The sequence below is a fragment of the Panthera pardus genome, unplaced genomic scaffold (genome assembly GCF_024362965.1).
Source record: "Panthera pardus isolate Hobbes unplaced genomic scaffold, ASM2436296v1 HiC_scaffold_16, whole genome shotgun sequence".
Classification (NCBI taxonomy): domain Eukaryota; kingdom Metazoa; phylum Chordata; class Mammalia; order Carnivora; family Felidae; genus Panthera; species Panthera pardus.
In genome coordinates this window covers 124,907,572-124,932,532 of record NW_026526721.1, presented here as the reverse complement: position 1 = coordinate 124,932,532, position 24,961 = coordinate 124,907,572, and positions in this window count along the sequence as shown.

Below are 24,961 nucleotides of genomic sequence, written 5' to 3'. Positions count from 1 at the left end.
TGGTTGTAATAATTCCATTTTTATTCATGATTTTATCTATTTGGGTTATCTCCCTTTTCTTTTTGAGAAGCCTGGCTAGAGGTTTATCAATTTTGTCTGTTTTTTCAAAAAACCAACTCTTGGTTTCATTGATCTGCTCTATAGTTTTTTTTAGATTTTGTATTGTTTATTTCTGTTCTGATCTTTATTATTTCTCTTCTTCTGCTGGGTTCAGGGTGCCTTTGCTGTTCTGCTTCTATTTCCTTTAGGTGTGCTGTTAAGATTTTGTGTTTGGGATTTTTTCTCGTTTCTTGAGATAGGCCTGGATTGCAATGTATTTTCCTCTCAGGACTGCCTTTGCTGCATCCCAAAGCGTTTGGATTGTTGTATTTTTGTTTTCGTTTGTTTTTATATATTTTTAAATTTATTCTCTAATTGCCTGGTTGACCCATTCATTCTTTAGTAGGGTGTTCTTTAACCTCCATGCTTTTGGAGGTTTTCCAGACTTTTTCCTGTGGTTGATTTCAAGTTTCATAGCATTGTGGTCTGAAAGTGTGCATGGTATGATCTCAATTCTTTTATAGTTATGAATGGCTGTTTTGTGACCCAGTATGTGATCTATCTTGGAGAATGTTCCATGTGCACTCAAGAAGAAAGCATATTCTGTTGCTTTGGGATGCAGAGTTCTAAATATATCTGTCAGGTCCATCTGATCCAATGTATCATTCAAGGCCCTTGTTTCTTTATTGACCGTGTGTCTAGATGACCTATCCATTGCTGTAAGTGGGGTATTAAAGTCCCCTGCAATTATCACATTCTTATCAACAAGGTTGCTTATGTTTGTGATTGTTTTATATATTTGGGGACTCCTGTATTCGGTGCATAAACATTTATAATTGTTAGCTCTTCCTGATGGATTGGCCCTGTAATTATTATATAATGCCCTTCTTCATCTCTTGTTACAGCCTTTAAGTTAAAGTCTAGTTTGTCTGATATAAGTATGGCTACTCCAGCTTTCTTTTGACTTCCAGTAGCATGATAGATAGTTCTCCATCCCCTCACTTTCAATCTGAAGGTGTCCTCAGGTCTAAAATGAGTCTCTTGTAGACAGCAAATAGATGGGTCTTGTTTTTTTATCCATTCTGATACCCTGTGTCTTTTGGTTGGAGCATTTAGTGCATTTACATTCAGTGTTATTATAGAAAGATATGGATTTAGAGTCATTGTGATGTTTTGTAGGTTTCATGCTTGTAATGATGTCTCTGGTTCTTTGTGATCCTTGCAACATTTCACTCACAGAATCCCTCTTGGGATCTCTTGTAGGGCTGGTTTAGTGGTGGTGAATTCCTTCAGTTTTTGTTTGGGAAAACCTTTATCTCTCCTTCTATTCTGAATGACAGACTTGCTGGATAAAGGATTCTTGGCTGCATATTTTTTCTGTTCATCACATTGAAGATTTCCTGCCATTCCTTTCTGGCCTGCCAAGTTTTAGTAGATAGGTCTGCCACTCGTCTTATGGGTCTCCCTTTAAAAGTTAGAGCGTGTTTATCCCTAGCTGCTTTCAGAATTTTCTCTTTATCCTTGTATCTTGCCAGTTTTACTATGATATGTCATGTAGAAGGTCGATTCAAGTTATGTCTGAAGGGAGTTCTCTGTGCCTCTTGGATTTCAATGCCTTTTTCCTTCCCCAGATCAGGGAAGCTCACAGCTATGATTTGTTCAAGTACACCTTCAGCCCCTTTCTCTCTCTCTTCTTCTGGAATTCCTATGATACAGATATTGTTCCATTTGATTGCATCACTTAGTTCTCTAATTCTCCCCTCATACTGCTGGATTTTTTTATCTCTCTTTTTCTCAGCTTCCTCTTTTTCCATAATTTTATCTTCTAATTCACCTATTCTCTCCTCTGCCTCTTCAATCCGAGCTGTGGTCACCTCCATTTTATTTTGCACCCCATTTGTAGCATTTTTTAGCTCTTCATGACTATTTCTTAGTCCTTTGATCTCTGTAGCTATAGATTCTCTGCTGTCCTCTATGCTTTTTTCATCCCAGCAATTAATTTTGTGACTATTTTTCTAAATTCTTGTTCTGTTATATTGCTTAAGTTGTTTTTGATCAATTCGTTAGCTGTTGCTACTTCCTGGAGTTTCTTTTGAGGAGATTTCTTCCGTTTTGTCATTTTGGATAGTCCCTGAGGTAGCTCCAAACTGCAGGGCACTTCCCCTGTGCTGTCTGGAGTAACTTGTGTTGGTGGGCGGGGCTGCAGTCAGACCCAAAGTCTGCCCCCAGCCCACCGCTGGGGCCACAGTCAGACTGGTGTTTATTTTATCTTCCCGTCTCCCAGGGGCAGGACTCACTGTGGAGTGGTGTGGCACCTCTCTGGGCTACTTGCACACTGCCAGGCTTGTGGTGCTGTTTCAATGGGATCTGGTGTATTAGCCAGGGTGGATCTGCAAGGTGCACAGGGGCGCGAGGGGCAGGCTTAGCTTGCTTTGCCTTTGTTGTCCCCTGTGGGAGGGGCCCTGCAGCACTGGGAGGGAGGCACGCCCGTCAGAGGGATGGATCCACAGAAGCACAGTGTTGGGTGCTTGCATAGTGCAAGCAAGTTCAGTGACAGGAACTGGTTCCCTTTGGAATTTTGCCTGGGGGATGGGAGAGTAAAATGGCACCGGCCAGCGCCTTTGTTCCTCTCTACTGAGCTGAGCTCTGTCTTCCAGGGCTCAACAGCTCTCCGTCCTGGCTTTCTCTTGCCCTCCCCACTCTCTGAGAGCAGAGCTGTTGACTTTTAACATTCCAGATGTTAAGTCCTGCTGGCTGTCAGAACTCATGGAGTCCTGCCCCTCTGCTTTTGCAAGCCAGACTTTGGGGGCTCTGCCTTGCTGGGCGGGCTGCCCCTCCACCGCCCTGGCTCCCTCCTGCCAGTCCATGTACCATGCATCACCTCTCTGCCCTTCCTACTCTCTTCTGTGGGCCTCTTGTCTACACTTGGCTCTGGAGAGTCCGTTCTGCTAGTTTTCTGGCAGTTTTCTGGGTTATTTAAGCAGATGTGGGTGGAATCTAAGTGATCAGCAGGACGAGGTGAGCCCAGCATCCTCCCATGCTGCCATCTTCCCAGGTCTCTCTCAAACTATTCCCTAGATTTTTTTTGGTAGCATGGACATTTTAACTATATTTGTTCTTCCAGTCCATGAGCATGGAATATCTTTCCATGTATTTGTTTCTTCTTCAATTTCTTTCATCAGTGTCTTATAGTTTATATGATGTACAGGTCTTTCACGTCTGTGGTTACATTTATTCCTAGGTATTTCATTCTTTTTGTTGCAGTTGTAAATGAGGCTATTTTCTTGATTTCTCTGATAGCTTGTTATTAGTGTAGAAATACAATAGACTTTTGTATATTAATTTTGTGTCCTGCAATTTTTCTGAATTCTCTGATTAGTTCTAACAGGTTTTTTTTTTTTTCATTTTTGTTTTTTTGTTGGAGTCTTTTGGGATTTCTGTATATAGCATCATGCCATTTGCAAATGACAGTTTAACTTCTTCCATTTTAATTTGCATGACTTTTATTTCTTTTTCTTGCCTAATTGCTGTATCTAGGAATTCTAGGACTATGTTGAAAAAAATGGTGAGAGTGAGCATCCTTGTCTTATTCTTGATCTTAAAGGGAAAGCGTTTAGCTTTTTTCTGTTGATCATAATATTAGCTGTGTCTTTGTCATAAATGGCCTTTGTTATGTTGAGGTACATTCTGTCTGTATCCACTTTGTTGAGAATTTTTATCATAAATGTGTGTTGAATTTTATCAACTGCTTGTCCTATATCTTTTGAGATGTTCCTGATTTTTATATTTCATTTTGCTAGTGTGTATCATGTTGATTGATTTGCAGATGTTGAAACATCTTTTCATCCCTGGAATAAATCCCAGTTCATCATGGTGTATGATTCTTTTAATGTATTGGTGAAATTTGTTTGCTAATATTTTGTTGAGGAGTTTTGCATCTATGTTCATAAGGGGTATTGGCCTGTGATTTTTCTTTTGTGGTCCTTGTTTCGTTTTAGTATCAGAGTAATGCTGGCCTCATAAAATGAGTTAAAAAAAATTTTTTTTTAGCGTTTTTATTTTTGAGACAGAGAGAGACAAAGCATGAACGGGGGAGGGTCAGAGAGAGCGAGACACAGAATCCGAAACAGGCTCCAGGCTCTGAGCTGTCAGCACAGAGTCCGACGCGGGGCTTGAACTCACGGACTGTGAGATCATGACCTGAGCCGAAGTCGGCTGCTTAACCGACTGAGCCACCCAGGTGCCCCAAAATGTGTTTAGATGTATCCCATCCTCTTCAATTTTTTGGAAAGGTTTGAGAAGGAGAGGTATTAAATCTTTGCATTTTTGATAGAATCCAGCAGTGAAGCCATTTGATCCTGGATGTTAGGAGATTTTTGATTACTGATTCAATTCCTTATTTGCAATAGATCTATTTCTTCCTGATTCAGTCTTGGAAGGTTGTAAGTTTCTAGGAATTTATCCAGTTGTTCCAGGTTATCAAATATGTTTGCATATAATGGTTCATAGTAGTCTCTTATGATCCTTTATATTTCTCTGGTATCAGTTGTAACTTCCCCCTTTCATTTCTGATTTTATTTACTTGAGTCCCTTTTCTTTTTTTCTTGGTGAAGCTAGCTGAATGTTTGTATATTTTGTTTATCTTTTCAAGAGACAACTGTTCATTTTATTTATCTTTTCAAAGAAAAATATCTTCATTTTATTGATCTTTCTTTTGTCTTTTTAGTCTCTATTTCATTTATATCTGCTCTGATATACTAACTTAGGGTTTCATTTGTTCTTCTTTTTCTAGTTCCTTTATGTATAAAGTTAAGTTATTTATTTGAGATTTCTCTTGTTTCTTGAGGTAGGCCTATGTTACTATGAACTTTTCTCTTTGAACCACTTTTGCTGTATCCCATGGATTTTGGTATATAATATTTATGTTTTCATTTGTTTCTAGGTATTTTTTTTTTTAATTTCTCCTTTGATTTCTTCTGTGACTCAGTAGTTGTTCAGGGACATGTTTAATATCCATGTAATTGTCATTTTTCAGTTACATTTTTTTAAAATATTTATTTAATTTTGAGAGAGAGAAAGAGGACAAGGAGGGGAGGGGCAGAGAGAGAGGGAGACACAGAATCTGATGCAGGCTTCAGGCTCTGCGCTGTCAGCACAGAATGTGACACAGGACTCAAACTCAAAAACCATGAGATCATGACCTGAGCTGAAGTGGGATGCTCAACTGACAGCCATCCATGTGCCCCACCAGTTTTTTTTTTTCTTATAATTGATTTCTAGTTTCATACTGATATGGGCAGAAGGGTGCTTGATACAATTTTAATCTTCTTGAATTCTTGAGACTTGTTTTGTGACCTAACACATGATCTATCCTGGAGACGTTCTATGTGTACTCGAAATGAGTGTGTGTTCTGCTGCTTTTGGATGGAATGCTCTGTATATGCCTATTAAATCCATTTGTTCTAATATGTTATTTAAGGTTGATGTTTCCTTATTTATTTTCTGCCTGTACAATTGATCCAATGAGGTAAATGGGGTGTTAAAATCTTCTACTGGTATTATATTGCTGTAAGTTTCTCCCTTTATATCTGTTTATATTTGATTTATATATTTTGGTGTTTCTATGTTGGATGCGTGTATATTTATAAATGTTATATCTTTTTCTGGATTGATCCTCTCTTTTATTACACGCTTTGTTTTAAGCTCTATTTTGTCTGATATAGGTAGCTATACTGGCTTTCTTTTCATTTCCATTTACATGGGATATCTTTTTCTGTCTATTTACTTTAGATTTCTTCACCCATGAAGTGAGTTTCTTATAGGTGGTATATGTGTGTCTTTTGTTTGTTTATCTATTCAGCCACTCTATGTCTTTTGAGAATTTAGTACATTTACACTTAAAGTAATTGTTGATAGGTATGTACTTGTTGCATTTGTTAATTGTTTTCTGGCTTTGTTTTAGTTTCTCTCTGTTCCTTTCTTTTTCTCTTTTTTCTCTTTCAATTTAATGACTTTCTTTAGTGCTATGTTTAGATTCTTTTCTTATTTTCCCCTGTGTGTATATTATAAGGTTTTGCTTTGCGGTCACTGTGAAGTTCCCATATATCATCTTAACATAACATAATAGTCTATGTTAAGTAGATTGTAACTTCTATAGTTGAACATATTCCAAAGTTCTAAATTTTCACTGCTCCCCAATTTTGTGTTTTTGATGTCATATTTTATAGCTTTTAATTTTATGTTTCCCTTAACTAATTATTATAATTTTAGTTAATTATATTACTTTTGTCTTTTAACGTTCATAGTAGCTTTAGAAGTGACTAATCCACATCTTACTATATATTTACCTTTTTCCAGGGAGGTTTTCATTTTTATATATTTTCTTGTTATTTGTTAGTACCATTTTTTTTCCATTTTAAAGAAGTTCCTTTAATATTTCTTTCAAGACAAGTTTAGTATTAATGAACTCCTTTAGATTTTGCTTGTATAGAAAGCTCTATGTCTTCTTCAATTCTTAATGATAACCTTGTTGGGTAGAATATTATTGGTTGGACATTTTTTTCCTTTCGGCACTTTAAATGTCATGCCATTCCCTTCTGGTCTGTAAAGTTTCTGCTGAAAAATCTGCTGATAGCCTTGTATGGTTTCCTTGTATGTAACACTTTGTTTTTCTCTTGCTTCTTGTAAGAGTCTCTCTTTAACTTTTGACATTTTAATTATAATGTGTCTTGGTGCAGTTCTCTTTAGGTTTATCTTGTTTGGAATTCTGGGTTTCCTGGTCCTGGATGTCTGTTAAGGAAATTTTCATTTATCCCTTCTTCAAATAAGTTTTCTGCTTCTTTCTCTCTCTCTCTTTCTCTGGGACCCCTATAATGCAAATATTGTTTCACTTGTTGGCCCAGAAGTCCCTTAAGCTATCTACTTTTTAAAAATATTTTTTTCTTTGATCCATTCTTCTACTTTATCCAGTCTGTTCTTGAACCCCTCTAGTGTATTTTTCAGTTCAATTATTGTATTCTTCAGCTCTGTGACTTCTGTTTGGTATTTGTATTTTCTTTTTCTTTGTTGAAGTTCTCACTGTGTTCATTGATTCTTCTCCTGAGTTTGGTGAGCTCTTTATGACCATTACTTTGAATTCTTTATCAGGTAGATTACTTATCTCTGTATCAATAAGGTCTTTTTCTGAGGTTTCCACTTGCTCTTTTATTTGGAACATATTTCTCTGTTTCCACATTTTGCTTCACTATTCTCATTTTGCTGCACTATCTGTGTTGTTTCTATATATTAAGCAAAGCAGCTACCTCTCTCAGTCATGAAGGGGTGGCTTTGTGTAGGTGGTGATCCTTCTTGTTCAACCTTGTCCTAATTCTTGGTTGCCTGTCAAACCTTTGTGATTGTCTAAACTATCTGATTTATTTTTGACATGTTCCCATTATTGAGGGTGTGCCAAGACCTGTCAGTGATCCAAGGGGAGGAATCTCATTTAGCACCTAGTTTCTGGATGATTGGAAGCCAGACCTTCAGGCAGCAGCTTTTAAAGTATGCAAATATATACAGTCCTGTTGGGCTGCATTTGTAATCCCTGCTGGGCTCCAGACCAGGAGTTCTGAAGATGTTCCCTGGGTGATAGTTGTAAAAACTATCCCTTTCTGGGATAGTGTAAAAATCCATTTCTGGGAAGTTTTGCTGAGCTGTTATGAAGTCAAGAGGGTATATCAGGATGGTGTTGCCCTTCTTATGTTCTCTGAGAGTGCTTCCATAGCCTCTAGATATGTGGGAAGTCTGAAGCCTAAACCTTAAGCTAAAGTTCAAGGCTAAGTAAATAGGCCGTTTTTCACAGGAAGACTGAGGTTGTATCTCAGCCTGCTGTCTGTGCACTACTCTGGGGGTAGTTACATGCCAGGAACTGTCTTTCCAATTTCTATGTTCCTGTGGAGTTCAGGAACCAAGCCCCTTTGGCCTCAAGGACTAGGTGATCATGGAGTGCCCCCTGTGTCGACTGTATGTACCTGCTGGGTTTAGCTATACAGCTGCAGAATATAGAGGTCTGGGCACACTCACTGGCTTCAGAAAGACAGCGGGAAAATGTCTTGACTGCATGCACTTTCAGGCTTTAAGAATGCAACAGGAGAGTGCCTTGTTTGTGCATGTATACCAGCTTTAGGCTGGTAGTAGAATGCCACAACCCCTTATGCTTGCCAGCCCCAGTCAGGGAGTAGGGGAGTGTCACAAACCCCATGATTGCTGACTTTATCTAGGGAGTAGAAGAACTCCATGATCACTGGTGCTTATCTGCCCAAGCTAGGGAGGGGGAGAAATACAACCACCCATGCTCAATGGTTTTATCAAGGTGACTGCTCACCCCCTCCTGTCTTAGCAGGGCAGGGAGGATGCCATACTGGAGCTCGCTCACCTGTGCTAGCCAGGTAGGCAGAGTGTAGAAAGTTGTCATCTGCCAGTGCTTCTGTCTTTAGGGAGAGTTTCAACTGCCTGTCTTGCAGATACTTTTAGATCAGCAAATAAATTTCCTTCACATGTAGTCCAGGCACTTTTCAAATTGCTGTTTTTTCACCTGGTCTTGGGGCAAGTGAGACTACATACAAACTCTTTAAAATGGGAATCTCTGTTTCTTATAACATTTTGAGTCCTTGGATTTTAGTCCCATTTGTTTTCTAAGCCAGATGTTTTCAGGGCTCATCTTTCTGGTGCAGATCCCAGGGGTTGGGGTGCCTGATGTGGGGCATCAGTGAGGGACTGACTCACTCTTCTGGGAGAAGCACTGGACTAGTGAGATCACTCCCTATTGTGCATTGCTGCCTTGGGAGTGGGGTTTTGGTGAGATTGTGTCTCTGCCTCTTCTACTCATCTCGATGTGGTCTTTTTATATTTTATTTGGAGAAGCAGTTCACCTAATTTTCAGATCTGTTTCATAGAGAAATGATCCCTACGTATCTATAGATTTGGTGTGTCTGTGGAAGGTGAGTTCCTATATGCCATCTTGTGGCAGTCCCAGCGTTTATTTCTTGACAAATTAATTGATAAAGCATGATTCAAGATCCTGACTCTGTTGTGTCCATCACATTTGGGATTAAACACAAGGAAACACAGTTTCTTCAACTTTATTTTCTTTGATGTTTTCCAACCCAAGTCAGGTCATGTACTTAGAATTGATGCTCACAATTACATTGGAAGCTTACATCTAGAAATATGTATCAGTAGGAAGGCACTTTGATGATGATGACTATTTGCTACCTGATGAAGTATAGTAATATCCCATGTTGCTTTACACTTGTGAGGTAGGAAAGAATTCCCTAGAAACAGAATTTGACAGGGGCGCCTAGGTGGCTTAGTTGGTTGAGTGTCTGACTTTAGTTCAGGTTATGGTCTCACGATTGGTGAGTTCGAGCCCCACATTGGGTGCTGTGCTGACAGCTCAGAGCCTAGAACCTGCTTTGGATTCTCTGTCTCCCTTTCTCTCTCTGGCCCTCCCCGGCTCATGCTCTGTCTCTCAAAAATAAACATTAAAAAATTTAAAAAACCCACAAAATTTGACAAAAATTAATTTTTTTCCACAGAGACAAGATTCATACTATTTGGAAGGAGTGTAAATATGGTAAGTCTCTCCTCCACTTCACTGATTCCTTGAAATCCATTTAAAGACCCATGAACCCTTAAATCTAGAAAAGACCGTTTCGCTGAAACAAATTGTGAAAAGGTTGAAACTGTAACAAGAGAGGAAGTATATTCTTCCATTATTGTTTGAATAAAATCCAGAAATTCACTTATAGCCCCAAAAGTCAGTGATTTGGTCCATCTTGGGCCATTCTGCTACCAATAAGGCTGCCATAGAAATATAGCATACTTCTGTAAAGCATTTTCTAGGCTTATCTTACCCAGACTAAATGGGGTACTCCTTGAGGGGAGGAACAATTTTTTTTTTCATACTTTAAGGATTAATATTTTGTGTAGTACTTGGCACATAGTGAGCTCCTCTAAATGCTTGAGGAGTAACCATCAGATGTTCTCAAATTAATCATTTAATAATATAGTTTAAATACTGCTAAGAATAGAGCTCATCACCAGTACTTGATACATTTGACATTTATAAACTGTGCTTGCCTGTGGCCTTTTGTCTAGTATTAATTAGTTTTACCATTTTTGATATATTAAGATTCTGTTATAAGGGCCCCAGTCCCTCTTAGGAAAGATAGCCAGGGTTAATCATATAGGATGCCTCATAAGGAGATAGCTGTAAAATGTGCTTGTGTTTCTGCCAGGCTGCCAGGTTCCACAGTGGGAGGGGGCTTGCCCAGTCCAGAATAGATGAGGAGGAGCTTTTGATGATCAGTTCCCTGATTACTACTGAGATACTTATTGTTCAAGCCCTTGTGTTTCCCTGAAGGCAGGTGTCTCAGCTGCTCCTATGCTACACTCAGTTGAGAGTGCTCTCCATAGAAACACTACAGTCCTGGACAACCTCTTTTAGCTCTACTAGGAGGCGAGGCCAGGTTCTAACACCAGGGGCAGGCACCTGGGCTGAGGCTTTCAGCGATGCTCCTTACTCCCAGTGGAGGCCTCTGCCTTCAAGGTCTGCTGGGGAAAAGGATCATCCAAACTGGAAAGGCTCCTTCCTGAGACTTATTTCTCTCTGTGTCTGACTGTTAACATTTCATGGAATAGTTTACAAGTTTACTACAATATCTTTTCATCAATTTCTTAATAGCAATCATGTCAACCTCTTAACCTAAAGAAAAAACTTGAAAAGATATGACTTTTATAATATAATCTTTATTTTTTAAATGTTTATTTATTCTTGAGAGAGAGAGAGAGAGAGACAGAGACAGAGCATGAGTGGGGGAGGGTCAGAGATGGAGGGAGACAGAGAATCCAACCCAGGCTCCAGGCTCCGAGCTGTCAGTACAGAGCCTGACATGGGGCTTGAACCCACGGACCATGAGATCATGACCTGAGCTGAAGTCAGCCGCTTAACCCACTGAGCTACCCAGGCACCCTGAAAAGATATGACTTTTAGAAAATGTTCTCAGGGAGCACCCAGTCCTAGCCCCAATTTTTAGTGGGTACTTTGGCTGGTTTACCAGTCCCCCAACGCAGGAACAATAGCTTTTTTATCCTCACACCCTAGAGAGTGAGGGAGCATAATCTCTTCAAAGAGTTTTGGCTTTCAACAAGAGCTAGGAAGAGGGCCTTTTCAGGTAACTTCAACTTTCTGCCTTGTAACACAAGTACCCATGAGACAAAGGAACACAAAAATAGTCTTCTTTGCGGAATGAGGGAAGAAAGAGACAATGAGAACATACTAATAGTTTCCTAGTTATTCTGCCACACGCTCTTGTTGCATATCCTTAGTTGGATATCAGAGACTCCCAAAAGTCTAGGATTTCAGGAATCACTCAGTGTTAGATCCATACTATACATCTTGACAGTCAGGATTATTAGTAAGTACCTTTCTTTTTCCTACAGCTTGAAGTATGCTTGGATTAAGTAATGTTAGAAGTATTTTCCTTCTATTTGAAATACTACTAAAGAAAAACATGTAGACGCATTTAGGTGGCTCAGTCAGTTAAGCGTTTGACTCTTGATTTTGGCTCAGGTCATGATTAACAGTTGGTGAGATGGAGCCCTGTGTCAGGCTCTGCACCCACAGCATGGAGCTTGCTTGGGATTCTCTCTCTCCTTCTCTGTCTGTCCCTCCCCTAACCCCACCCTTTCTCTATCTCAAAATAAATAAATAAACATAAAAAAATAAAAATGTACAATATCAATGGAAAGGCAGATGCTAACTTCCCTAAAATGTAACTTCTAGAATCCTGCCTGTTTTATTCTAATTTTAGTTACCAAATAGTTGACACTATTCTGTATCATAATTCTAAACTTTCATTCAAAATATAATCAGAGATTTCATTCTTTTAAAAAGTAAGTCAAGCTGGCTGTATTTAAACTAGAAAGGGATTAGCTGTTTTTTAATAATTTTATTATAGTCACGTGTTTGAAAGGATACACTTTTCTCTCTAATTTCCACTAATTCCTAGGGGATTGATTGCTTTAACTGTCAGAAGCAAGATGTTGGCTTCAGACTGCAGCCCATGACACAATGTATCTTGTAGGGTTATTGCTTTTATTTAGTTTGCTCATCTGATGAGAGCACACAGAGAAAGCAGAGGTGAGCTCATGAGGAAGGGAAAGAGCAGCTGCAGGAATAGAAGATGGCATTGCTCATGTTGGGAGCAGATCACACCAGAGTGATCTCAGCACCCTTGGCCATCTCTGTCAGGCCATTGTGATTAAGGGAATATACATTTCATGGGAATCCGAGGGACAAACTTCAAACAGTGCAACATAGAAACACTAATTTTCACTTTATGTACAAAGTGTGAAGGAATACAACTCCCCCTAAATGAACAGCAGCAACAACGGAAACCAAAGTACTCATCACACAAAGAACAAACAAAACACCAAAATGGTAAAGATTAGAACAGAAATAAAAATAGAGACTAAAAATACAATAGAACAGATCAGTGAAATCAGGAGCTGGTTCTTTGAAAAGAACAATGAAGTTGATAACCTTTTAGCTAGGTTCATGAAAAAAAGAGAGAGAGAGGGCTCAAAATCAGAAATGAAAGAGGAGAAATAACAATCAACAACACCACAGAATACAAAGGATTATGAGAGCATATTATGAAAAATTATATGTTAACAAATTGGACAACATAGAAGAAGTAGATAGATAAATATCTAGAAATATATAGCTGTCTAAAACTGAATCAGGAAGAAATAGAACATTTGAATAGACTGATTACCAGCAATGAAATTGAATCAACAATCAAAAAACTCCCAACACACAAAAGTCCAGGACCAGATGGTTTCACAGGTAAATTCTACCAAAGATTTAAAGAAGATTTGATACCCATTCTTCTCAGACTATTCCAAAAAAATAGAAGAGGAAGGAAAGCTTCCAGATTCTTTCTATGAGGCTAGCATTATCCTGATACCAAAACCAGGTAAAGACACAGCAGAAAAGAACTACAAGCCAGTTTCTCTGATGAAAATAGATGCAAAAATCCTCAACAAATACTAGCAAAATGAATTCAACAGTACATTAAAAAAATTACCACAATCAAGTGGGAATTATTCCTGGGTTGCAAAGTGGTTCAGTATAAACAAATTCAATCAACATAATACATCACATCAACAAAGTAAGGATAAAAACCATATGATCATTTCAATAGATGCAGAGAAAGCATTTGAAGAAGTACAACATTCATTCATGACAAAAACCCTTAACAAAGTAGTTTAGAGGGAATATACCTCAACATAATAAAGGCCATATATGAAAACCCACAGTGAACATCATACCCAATGGTAAAAAAAAGAGCCTTTCCCTTAAGGTCAGGAACAAGACAAGGACGTCCACTCTCACCACTTTTATTCAACATAGTACTGAAAGTCCTAGTCACAGCAATCAGATGACAAAAAGGAGTAAAAAGCAGCCACATTTGTAAAGAAGAAGTCAAACATTCACTCTTTGCAGATGACATGATACTGTATATAGAAAACCTGAAAGACTTCACCAAAAGTTTGCTATAACTGATACACAAATTTAGTAAAGTCACAGGATACAAAATCAACAAAGAGAACCAGGTTGCATTTCTATACCCTAATAATGAAGTAGCAGAAAGAGAAATTAAGGAATCAGTCCCATTTACAATTGCACCAAAATCCATAAGTTACCTAGGAATACACTTAACCAAAGAGATGAAAGACCTGTACTCTGAAAACTATAAAACACTGATGAAAGAAATTGAAGAAGACACAAAGAAATGGAAAAACTTTCCATGCTCATGGATCGAAAGAACAAATACTATTAAAATGTTTATACTACCCAAAGCAATCTACATGTTTAATGCAATCCCCATCAAAATACCACTAACATTTTTCAGAGCTGGAAAAAACTTGTATGGAATCACAAAAGACCCAGAATAGCCAAAGCAACCTTGAAAAAGCAAAGCAAAGCTGAAGATACTACAATTCCTAACTTCAAGTTATGTTACAAAGCTATAGTGATCAGAACAGTATGGTACTGGCACTAAAACGGACACATATAGATCAATAGAACAGAATAGAACACCCATAAATGAACCCATGGTTGCATGGTCAATTAATCTTCAACAAAGCAGGAAAGAATATGCAATGGGAAAAAGATGGAGTCTTCAATAAATGGTGTTGGGAAAACCAAACAGCAGTATGCAAAAGAATGAAATTGGACCACTTTCTTATACCATACATAAATGTAAATTCAGAATGGATTAATGGCTTAACTGTGAGACCTGAAACCATAAAAATCCTAGAAGAGAGAACAGGCAATAATTTCTCTGACATTGGCCATAGCAACATTTTCTAGATACATCTCCTGAGGCAAAGGAAACAAAAGCAAAAATAAACCATTGGGACTACATGAAAGTAAAAAGATTCTGCACAGCAAAAGAAATAACCAAACTAAAAGACAACCTACTGAATGGGAGAAGATATTTGCAAATGAAATATCTGATAAAAGGTTAGTGTCCAGAATACATAAAGAACTTATATACCTCAACACCCAAAAAACAAATAATCCAGTTAAAAGTGGACAGAAGACATTTCTTCAAAGAAGACATGCTGGTGACCAACAGACACATGAAACGATGCTCAACATTATTCATCATCAGAGGAATGTAAATCAAAACGATGATGAAATATCACCTCACAGTGGTCAGAATGGCTAAAATCTAAAACAAAAGAAGCAATGAGTGTTGGCAAGGATGTGGAGAAAATGGAACTCTCCCACTGTTAATGGGAATGCAAAGGTGCTGTGGAAAACAGTATGGAGGTTCCATAAAAAATTAAAAATAGAATTACCATATGATCCAGTAATTATACAACAGGGTATTTACCTAAAAAACCCAAAAACACTAATTCAAAAGGATACATACACCCCTGTGTTTAATGCAGCATTATTTACAATAACCAAATTATGGAAGTAGCCCAAGTGTCCATTGATAGATGAATGGATAAAGAAGAGGTAGTGTGTGTATGGGTGTGTATATGTGCATGTACAGATACATATAATGGAATATTATGCAGCCCTAAATATGAATGAAATATTGCCATTTGCAATGACATGGATGGAGCTCAAGAGTATGATGCTAAGCAAAGTAGGTCAGAGAAAAACAAATGCCACGTAATTTCGCTCACATGTGAAACTTATAAAACAAAACAAATGAATAATGAAAAAAAGGGAAAAACCAAGAAACAGACTCTTAACTATGGAGAACCGATGGTTACCAGAGGAGAAGTGGGTTGAGGAATGGGTGAAATAAGAGTAGGGGATTTAAAGTACACTTATCTTGATGAGCACTGAGTGATATGTAGAATTGCTGAATCACTATATTTTACCCCTGACAATAATTTAACACTATATGTTAACTATACTGGAATTAAAATTAAAATTAAAACAATGGTCACATCAAAAAAACAAATAAACAAAAAATAAAGTACTCATCCCAGACTTGGAGGACCCATGAAGTGAGAAATGTGTTTTTGTTGCTATCACATCGTGGTGCCACTGTAGCTGATCTGTGGCATCTGCATTTTGTGGCCCTTCTGTTGCTTTCAAGCACCTGAACTTCTGTGAATAATTTTTGGTGGCTGTTGTCCTGTTGTTTTAACATCCACCTGTTATAATTTAGCAAAGTCATCTAAGCATTCATTAGGTGATGTTTGTACAAGTGATGAAAAACTTACCAGAAAGATCAATAACTTTGAAATAGAAGTCAGAAGTGATGAAATACTATAAGGAAGCCTCACAACTGCCATGATATGCTATTAATGTAAGAACAAGCCCTCTGCAAAATATTAGAGCTAATGCTAAGAAAATAAAAAGCTGCATTAGAACACATTATTCTACAATGTTTGTAGATTTATGCACTCCTAGGATACATTCCCCATTTAACTTTTATTTCTAAGAAGAATTAGTCTTGAATTATAGGAGGACTTCAAGAGCTCATCTATAGCATAAACCTGACAACCTGTGTTTGTTTACTGTCCTTCCTTTCTCCTATTATGTGGCTTCATTACTCATTCCACTGCCCAGCAGGGTACCTGAAATACTCCAGGGGCTTGGTCAAGGTTTGTGGGAAATAGCTAAGATGTAGGGAGTATTTTTTTTTTTTTTATGTCCAGAAACTAGTTAGTACTTTACATGCATTATCTCCATTATTACTTGTACAGCTCTAAACAGTAATCATTATTATCCATAATTTTACATATGAGGAAATCAGATTCAGAGATGTTAAATAACATGGCCAAGATTATACAACTAGTGACTGGTAGAGCCAGGTCTAAACCAGTGTGACTAACTTATATTGCTTCTCTAACAAATTACAGGGGGAAATTACTATAATTAAGACCGTAACTGACTTCTACAGCAGAAGTGATTCCTGGATACTTTCAAGCATCCTTTGGGCAGCTAACTGGGTGTATGCTTTTTTCTAATCAGTTGATGAACAAAGGTAGACCTGGGGTAGACCTGGTAGGGCTGGAGAGAAATGTAATCTATACCAGTGCTTCTCAAAATGTAGTCTCCAGACTAGCAACATCAGCATCACTTGAGATTCTGATACATGGTCAAGTTTGAGAGCTACTGACCTACCCAATAGAAAAGTACGATATTTGGATACGGAATTCCTCATGGCAGTTGGGGAGAAAGGCAGTGAGGAATGAAACATGTTAGAGTTGAGAGTGGAGAGAGAGAGAGATCTGAATCTGGAGAGATTCAGGTCTCTGTATGGCCTGAGGTGGCTAGGATGGGTGCCTGAAAGAAATAAGGCTGTCTGAAATTTAATTTCTAGTTCTGCTGTGTAAATCACCTTAGTATGCTCAAACACACAATAATGTGATTCACAGACCAAGACTTATGTGACATTTTTTGTAAACATCAGAGTAAGCTTACGTCTATTAACTTCGGAGAGATGACCTGCTGACAGAACTAATTCAGCAAAAACAGAAGCATAGAGCAGGAGACTATGAGAAAGAAGGTTGTATGGAACTTTACAAAAATCTTAGGGAGGACATTGGGACCACTCTTCCCTGGTTTTTAAAGGTTGATCCTAGAGAATGAGCAGGTGAGGTTCTGGTCCTTGTATTGCTGGGGCTGGGACATGTTCTGGTGCCAGAGTGCTGACTCCTAACTCTCAGGATTAACTAATTAGTATTGAAGTATGGAGTGTCAACATTTATATAATCTCTAGTGATTGATAGGCCTATTGGTCTGGTTATCTAATGTTGCAAAATGAACTACTCTAAAACTGAGTGGCTTAAAACAAGGCCACTCAAGCAAAACGTTTATTTTGCTCCTGAATCTGCAAGTGGGACAAAGTTTGGCAGGAATAGCTTTTTTCTTCTCCACTTGGAATCAGTTGGGGTATCTTGAAGAAATGGGCTGGGATCATTTGAAGTCTCGCTTACTCGTGTGTCTGGCTGCTGATGCTGGCTATTGACCAGATCTTAGCTGGGTCTGTTGTCCAGAACACCTACATATGGCCTCTCCAAGTAGTGTGAGCTTCCTTACAACATGGTTGGATTCTAAGATTGAAAATCCTGGATAGAGAGAGCCAGAAAGAAGCCATATTGCCTTCTATGACCTTTTCTTAGAAATCATGTGGTGTCATTTCTGCCAGATATTCTATTATTGAGACTGTCATAATGGCTTCCCTAATTTCAAGGAGAAGGAAAGTCTTCATTTCTTGATGGGGGAATGGCATAGTTCAAGAAGATTATATGGAACAAATAATATTTATAAGGTCATGGGGCTAGGTGGGAGGAAATACAACCCTTTCATCTCAAGAGAGAGTGCCTTTCAAGGAGGCTCAAGCTCTGTGCAGATTGCAGGTAGGTGGGGGTGGGGGAATGTGGTGGCTCCACTTTTCTCAGTCTACATCTGAGAAATCTAAAAGAAATCTAAAAATCTCAGACTGGCTGAACTGCCACATTGGGTCATTCTGCACTCACAGGTTGTCATGGCTAAAAAGATATGAGCGTTTATTGCAGACCAGATATGGGTGTCACAGGAGAGACTTTTGGTAGGAGGTTGCTTTATGTCCTGTATTCTAGGATGGGTAGGGTGATGGCCCTCAACATACAGAGGTTGGAAATGGATAACCATATATATGGGGCTACAGTCAGTGTCAGTGACAAAGTAGAAGAGACAGGGGCTCTTCTGTTTCCAGAAGCTTTTTTTGAGACATTCACGCACGTGCGCACACGCACACGCACACACACACAAGAAAGGAGCTAAGCTTGTTTCTTTTTTAATTTTATTTATTTATTTATTTATTTATTGTTATTTTTTAAAAGTTTAAATCCAAGTTAGTAGACACATAATGTAATAATGATTTTGGGAGTAGAATTTAGTGATTCGTCACTTACATATAAGTCCCAGTGCTTATCCCAACAAGTGCTCTCCTTAGTGCCCATCACCCATTTAGCCCATCCTCCTACACAACACCCCTCCAGCACCCTCAGTTTGTTTTCTGTATTTAAGAGTCACTTATATCTTTAAGAGCCCTCTCTCTATTTTTTAAATTTATTTTTTATTTATTTTTATTTTTTTTTTATGCAGTTTTTAATCCATATATTTTTAAAATTTACATCCAAGTTAGTTAGGATATAATGCAACAATGATTTCAGGAGTAGATTCTTTAATGCCTCATACCTGTTTAGCCCATCCCCCCCTCCCACAACACCTCCAGTAACTCTCTATTTGTTCTCCATATTTAAGAGTCTCTTATGTTTCACCCCCTCCCTGTTTTTATATTATTTTTGCTTCCTTCCCTTATTTTCATCTTTCTTTTGTATCTTACAGTCCTCATATGAGTGAAGCCATATGATATTTGTCTTTCTCTAACTGACTAATTTTATTTAGCATAATACCCTCTAATTCCATCCACGTAGTTGCAAATGGCAAGATTTTATTCTTTTTGATGGCCTAGTAACACTCCATTGTATGTGTGTGTGTGTGTGTGTGTGTGTGTATTCTACACACACACACACACACACACACACCACATCCTCTTTATCCATTCATCTATCGACGGACATTTGGGCTTTTTCCGTACTTTGGCTATTGTCAGTAGTGCTGCTGTAAATGTTGGGGTACATGTGCCCCTTCAAAACAGCATACTTGTATCCCTTGGATAAATACCTAGTAGTGCAATTGCTTGGTCATAGGGTAGTTCTATTTTTAATTTTTGAGGAAACTCCATACTGTTTTCCAGAGTGGTTACACCAGTTTGCATTCCCACCAACAGTGCAAAAGAAATCCTCTTTCTCCACATCCTCTCCAACATCTGTTGTTGCCTGAGTTGTTAATGTTTACCATTCTGACAGGTGTGAGGTGGTATCTCATTGTGGTTTTGATTTGTATTTCCCTGATGATGAGTGACGTTGAGCATTTTTTCATGTGTCAGTTGGCCATCTGGATGTCTTCCTTGGAGAAGTGTCTATTCATGTCTTTTGCCCATTTCTTCACTGGATTATTTGTTTTTTGGGTGTTGAGTTGGATAAGGTCTTTATACATTTTGGATACTAACCCTTTATCTGATATGTCATTTCCAAGTATCTTCTCCCATTCTGTCGGTTGCCTTTTAGTTTTGCTGATTGTTTTCTTCACTCTGCAGAAGCTTTTTATTTTGATGAGGTCCCAGTAGGTCATTTTTGCTTTTCTTTCCCTTGCTTCTGGAGATGTGTTGAGTAAGAAGTTTCTGCATCATGGTCAAAGAGGTTTTTGCCTGCTTTCTCCTCCAGGATTTTGATGGCTTCCTGTTTTATGTTCAGGTCTTTCATCCACTTGAGTTTCTTTTTGTGTATGGTGTAAGAAAGTGATCCAGGTTCATTTTTCCGCATGTCGCTGTCCAGTTTTCCCAGCACCACTTGCTGAAGAGCCTGTGTTTATTCCATTGGATATTCTTTTCTGCTTTGTCAAAGATTAGTTGTCCATACATTTGTGGGTCCATTTCTGGGTTCTGTATTCTGTTCCATTGATCTGAGTGTCTGTTTTGGTGCCAGTACCAAACTGTCTTGATGATTACAGCTTTGTAATACAGCTTGAAGTCCGGGATTGTGATGCCTCCTGCTTTGGTTTTCTTTTTCAAGATTGCTTTGGCTATTCAGGGTGTTTTCTGGTTCCATACAAATTTTAGGATTGTTTGTTCTAGCTCTGTGAAGAATGCTGGTGTTATTTTGATATGTATAGCATTGAATATGTAAATTGCTTAGGGTAGTATTGACATTTTAACAATATTTGTTCTTCCTATCCAGGAGCATGGAATATTTTTCCATTTTTTTGGTGTCTTTTCAGTTTCTTTCATAAGCTTTCTATAGTTTTCAGTGGATAGATTTTTCACCTTTTTGGTTAGATTTTTCCTAGGTATTTTATGGGTTTTGGTGCAATTGTAAATGGGATTGATTTCTTGATTTCTCTTTCTGCTGCTTAATTGTTGGTGTATAGGAATGCAACTGACTTCTGTGCATTGATTTTATATCCTGCAACTTTGCTGAATTCATGGATCAGTTCTAGCAGTTTTTTGGTGGGATCTTTTGGGTTTTCCATATAAAGTATCATGTCATCTGCAAGAGTGAAAGTTTGACCTCCTCCTGGCCGATGGGATGCCTTTTATTTCTTTGTGTTGTCTGATAGCTGAGGCTAAGACTTCTAATACTATGTAGAATAACAGTCGTGAGAGTGGACATCCCTGTCTTGTTCCTGACCTTAGGGGGAAAGCTCTCAGTTTTTCCCCATTGAGGATGATATTAGTGTTGGGTCTTTCATATATAGCTTTTATGATCTTGAAGTATGATCCTTCTATCTCTACTTTCTTGAGGGTTTTTATCAAGAAACGATGCTGTATTTTGTCGCATCCTTTCTCTGCATCTGTTGAGAGGATCATGTTGCTCTTGTCCTTTCTTTTATTGATGTGATGAATCACATTGATTGTTTTGCAGATATTGAACCAGCCCTGCCTCCCAGGTATAAATCCCACTTGGTTGTGGTGAATAATATTTTTAATGTATTGTTGGATCCAGTTGGCTAATATCTTGTTGAGGATTTTTGCATCCATGTTCATCACGGAAATTGGTCTATAGTTCTCCTTTTTAGTGGGGTCTTTGTGTGGTTTTGGAATCAAGGTAATGCTGGCTTCATAGAAAGAGTTTGGAAGTTTTCCTTCCATTTCTATTGTTTGGAACAGCTTCAAGAGAATAGGTTTAACTCTTCTTCAAATTTTTGGTAGAATTCCCCTGGAAAGTCATCTGGCCCTGGACTCATGTTTTTTTGGGAGATTTTTAATTACTAATTTGATTTCTTTACTGGTTATGGGTCTGTTCGAGTTTTGTTTCTTCCTGTTTCAGTTTTGATTGTTTATATATTTCTAGGAATTTGTCCATTTCTCCAAGATTTCCCATTTTATTGGCGTGTAATTGCTCATAATATTCTCTTATTATTGTTTGTATTTCTGCTGTGTTGGTTGTGATCTCTTCTCTTTCAATCTTGATTTTATTTATTTGGGTCCTTTGCTTTTGCTTTTTGATCAAACTGGCTAGTGGGTTATCAATTTTGTTAACTCTTTCAAAGAACCAGCTTCTGGTTTCATTGATCTGTTTTACTGTGGTTTTTTTTGTTTTTTGTTTTAGATAGCATTGATTTCTGCTCTAATCTTTATTGTTTCCTGTCTTCTGCTGGTTTGGGGTTTTATTTGCTGTTCCTTTTCCAGCTCTTAAGGTGTAAGGTTATGTTGAGTATCTGAGACCTTTCTTCCTTCGTTAGGAAGAACTGGATTGCTATAACTTCCCTCTTAAGCCCAGCTGTGCTTTGTCAACCCAGGTTTTGGGCTGTGGTGTTATCATTTTCATTGGCTTCCATGTACTATTTAATTTCCTCTTTAACTTCTTGGTTAGCCCATTCATTTTTTTGTGGGATGTTCTTTAGTATCCAAGTATTTGTTATCTTTCCACATTTTTTCTTGTGTTTGATTTCGAGTTTCATAGCACTGTGGTTTGAAAATATGCATGGTATGATCTTGATCTTTTGGTACTTGTTGAAGGCTGATTTGTGTCCCAGTACATGATCTATTCTGGAGAATGTTCCATGTACACTGGAGAAGAATGTGTATTCCTCTGCTTTAGGATGTAATGTTCTGAATATATCTGTTAAGTCCATGTGGTCCAGTGTGTCATTCAAAGCCATTGTTTCCTTGTTGATGTTCTGTTTACATGGTCTGTCCATTGCTGTAAGTGGGGTGAAGTCCCCCACTGTCATGGTATTATTATTAATGAGTTTCTTTATGTTTGTGATTAATTGATTTATATATTTGGGTTATACCAAATTTGGAGCATGTTTACAATTATTAGGTCTTCTTGGTGGATAGACCCATTAATTATGATATAACGCCCTTCTTCATCTCTCGTTACAGTCTTTATTTTAAAGTCTAGATTGTCTGTTATAAGTATGGTTATTCTGGCTTTCTTTTGTCAACCATTAGTAGGATAGATGGTTCTCCATTCCCCTTCTTTCAATCTGAAGGTGTCAGTAGGTCTAATGTGGTTCTCTTGTAAACAGCATATAGATAGATCTTGTTTTCTTATCCATTCTATTACCCTGTGTCTTTTGGTTGCAGCATTTAGTCCATTCACGTTTAAAGTGAGTACTGAAAGATATCAATTTATTGCCATTATGTTGCTTGTAGAGTTGGAGTTTATGGTAGTGTTCTCTGGTCTTTTCTAGTCTTTGTTGCCCTTGGTCTTTATTTATTTATTTTTTTCATCTTTTCTCCTCTCAGAGAGTCCCCCTTAAAATTTCTTGCAGGGCTGGTTTAGTGGTAACAAACTCCTTTAATTTTTGTTTGTCTGGGAAACTTTTAATCTCTCCTTCTATTTTGAATGACAGCCTTTCTGGATAAAGAATTCTTGGCTGCATATTTTTCCAATTCAGCACATTGAATATATCCTGCCACTCCTTTCTGGCCTGCCAAGTTTCTGTGGATAGATCTGCTGCAAACCTGATCTGTTTTCCCTTGTAGGTTAGGGACTTTTTTTCCCTTGCTGCTTTCAGGATTCTTTCCTTGCCTGAGTATTTTGTGAATTTGACTATGATATGCCTTGTTGATGGTTGGTTTTTGTTGAATCTAATGGGAGTGCTCTGTGCTTCCTGGATTTTGATGTCTGTGTCTTTCCCCAGGTTAGGAGAGTTTTCCACTATGATTTGCTCACATAACCCTTCTATCCCTTGTCCTCTCTCTTCATGTTGTGGGGTCCCTATGATTCTGATGTTATTCCTTTTTAATGAGTCACTGATTTCTCTAATTCTTAAATCATGCTCTTTTGCCTTAGTCTCCCTCTTTTTTCTGCTTCATTATTCTCTATAAGTTTGTCCTCTATATCGCTGATTCACTGTTCTGTGTCCTCCACCCTTGCTGCTGTGGTTTTCATTCGAGATTGTAGCTCAGTTATAGCATTTTTTATTTCATGCTGACTAGTTTTTACTTCTTTTATCTCCACAGAATGGGATTCTAATCTATTTTTAACCCCAGCTAGTATTCCTATAATCGTGATTCTAAATTCTTAGACATCTTGCTGGTATCTGTGTTGATTAAGTTCCTGGCTGTTATTTCTTCCTGCTCTTTCTTTTGGTTTGAAGTCCTTTGTTTCATCATTTTGAAGGAAGAAAAGGATTTAATAAGGTAAAAAAATTAAAATAAAAAAAATTAAAAGGAACGCACACAAAAATCAAATTAGTGATGCTAGATCTTAGGTGTGTTTTGGTCTGGTTGTTGAAAGGAGCTTGATAGATTAGAGAAAAAAGGGGAGAGAAAAACAAAAAAGGAAAATGTTTGAAAATTTGAAAAAATGAATACAATGAAATAGAATAAAATGAAATGGAAGTAAAATAGAATTTGAAGAATTTACAAAAAAAGTAAAAAATGTAGAAAAAATTAAATATATTTAATAAAAATTGAAAATAAAAATGAATTTTTTCTCTTTCTGTATTTAAGAAAAAGAAAAGAAATGAAAAACAAAAAATTGAATAGATGGACAAGAGAACAGATTGAAATACGATTGAAATTACATCATTTTCCCCTAGAAGTCAAACTCTGAAGCACTTTATAGTCTGTAAAGTAAGCGGGCGGAGAGACTTATGGTGTTCCTGAAGAGCAAGATTGGCCCATTTGGGTGGGGCTTAGTGTAATGGCTTCTTTTCCAGTAGATGGTGCTGCTTAGCTTACTGGGGTGGATTGTTGTGGTGCTTGTAGGTGTGTATGCACATGAGCGGGAGGAGTGAAAATGGTGTCACCCAGGTACCCAGTATCTAGTATCAGAATTCTTCTTCCCCATTAGTAATCAAGCACCCATTTTTTGTCTCCAGCTTCTGTCCACTCTCTGCTTTTACACTATCTGTGACCAGGCCATCAGGTTGCTTGGTGGTACCTCCCTCCTCAGTTTTTTCTCAGATGTGGCTGTGTGTCCCAACTCCTCAATTCTGAGGGACTGAGGCTTTGACCCACTCATATCCTCTGAGGGAGGGTCTCAATGAGCAATGGCTGGGTGCCAGCCACACTCAGGAACGTTTACAGGACTGTTCTGCTGCCCATGCCCAGAGACTGAGGCTGGGTGCCAGCCCACCCCAGAAAAAGTTCACGCTATCATGTAGCAGCAGCATTTCAGGGATTATGGTAAGTCACAACACATCTGGCACCAGGCTTCCCCCTTAACATCCTTTTTCCAGCACCAGCAAATATGTTTGTGCTCTGGGGTCTGTTGGCACCTTTGCTTGTGGGGTGGCTGCACAGCTTCCACCAAATGTCCTCACAGCAGGGGA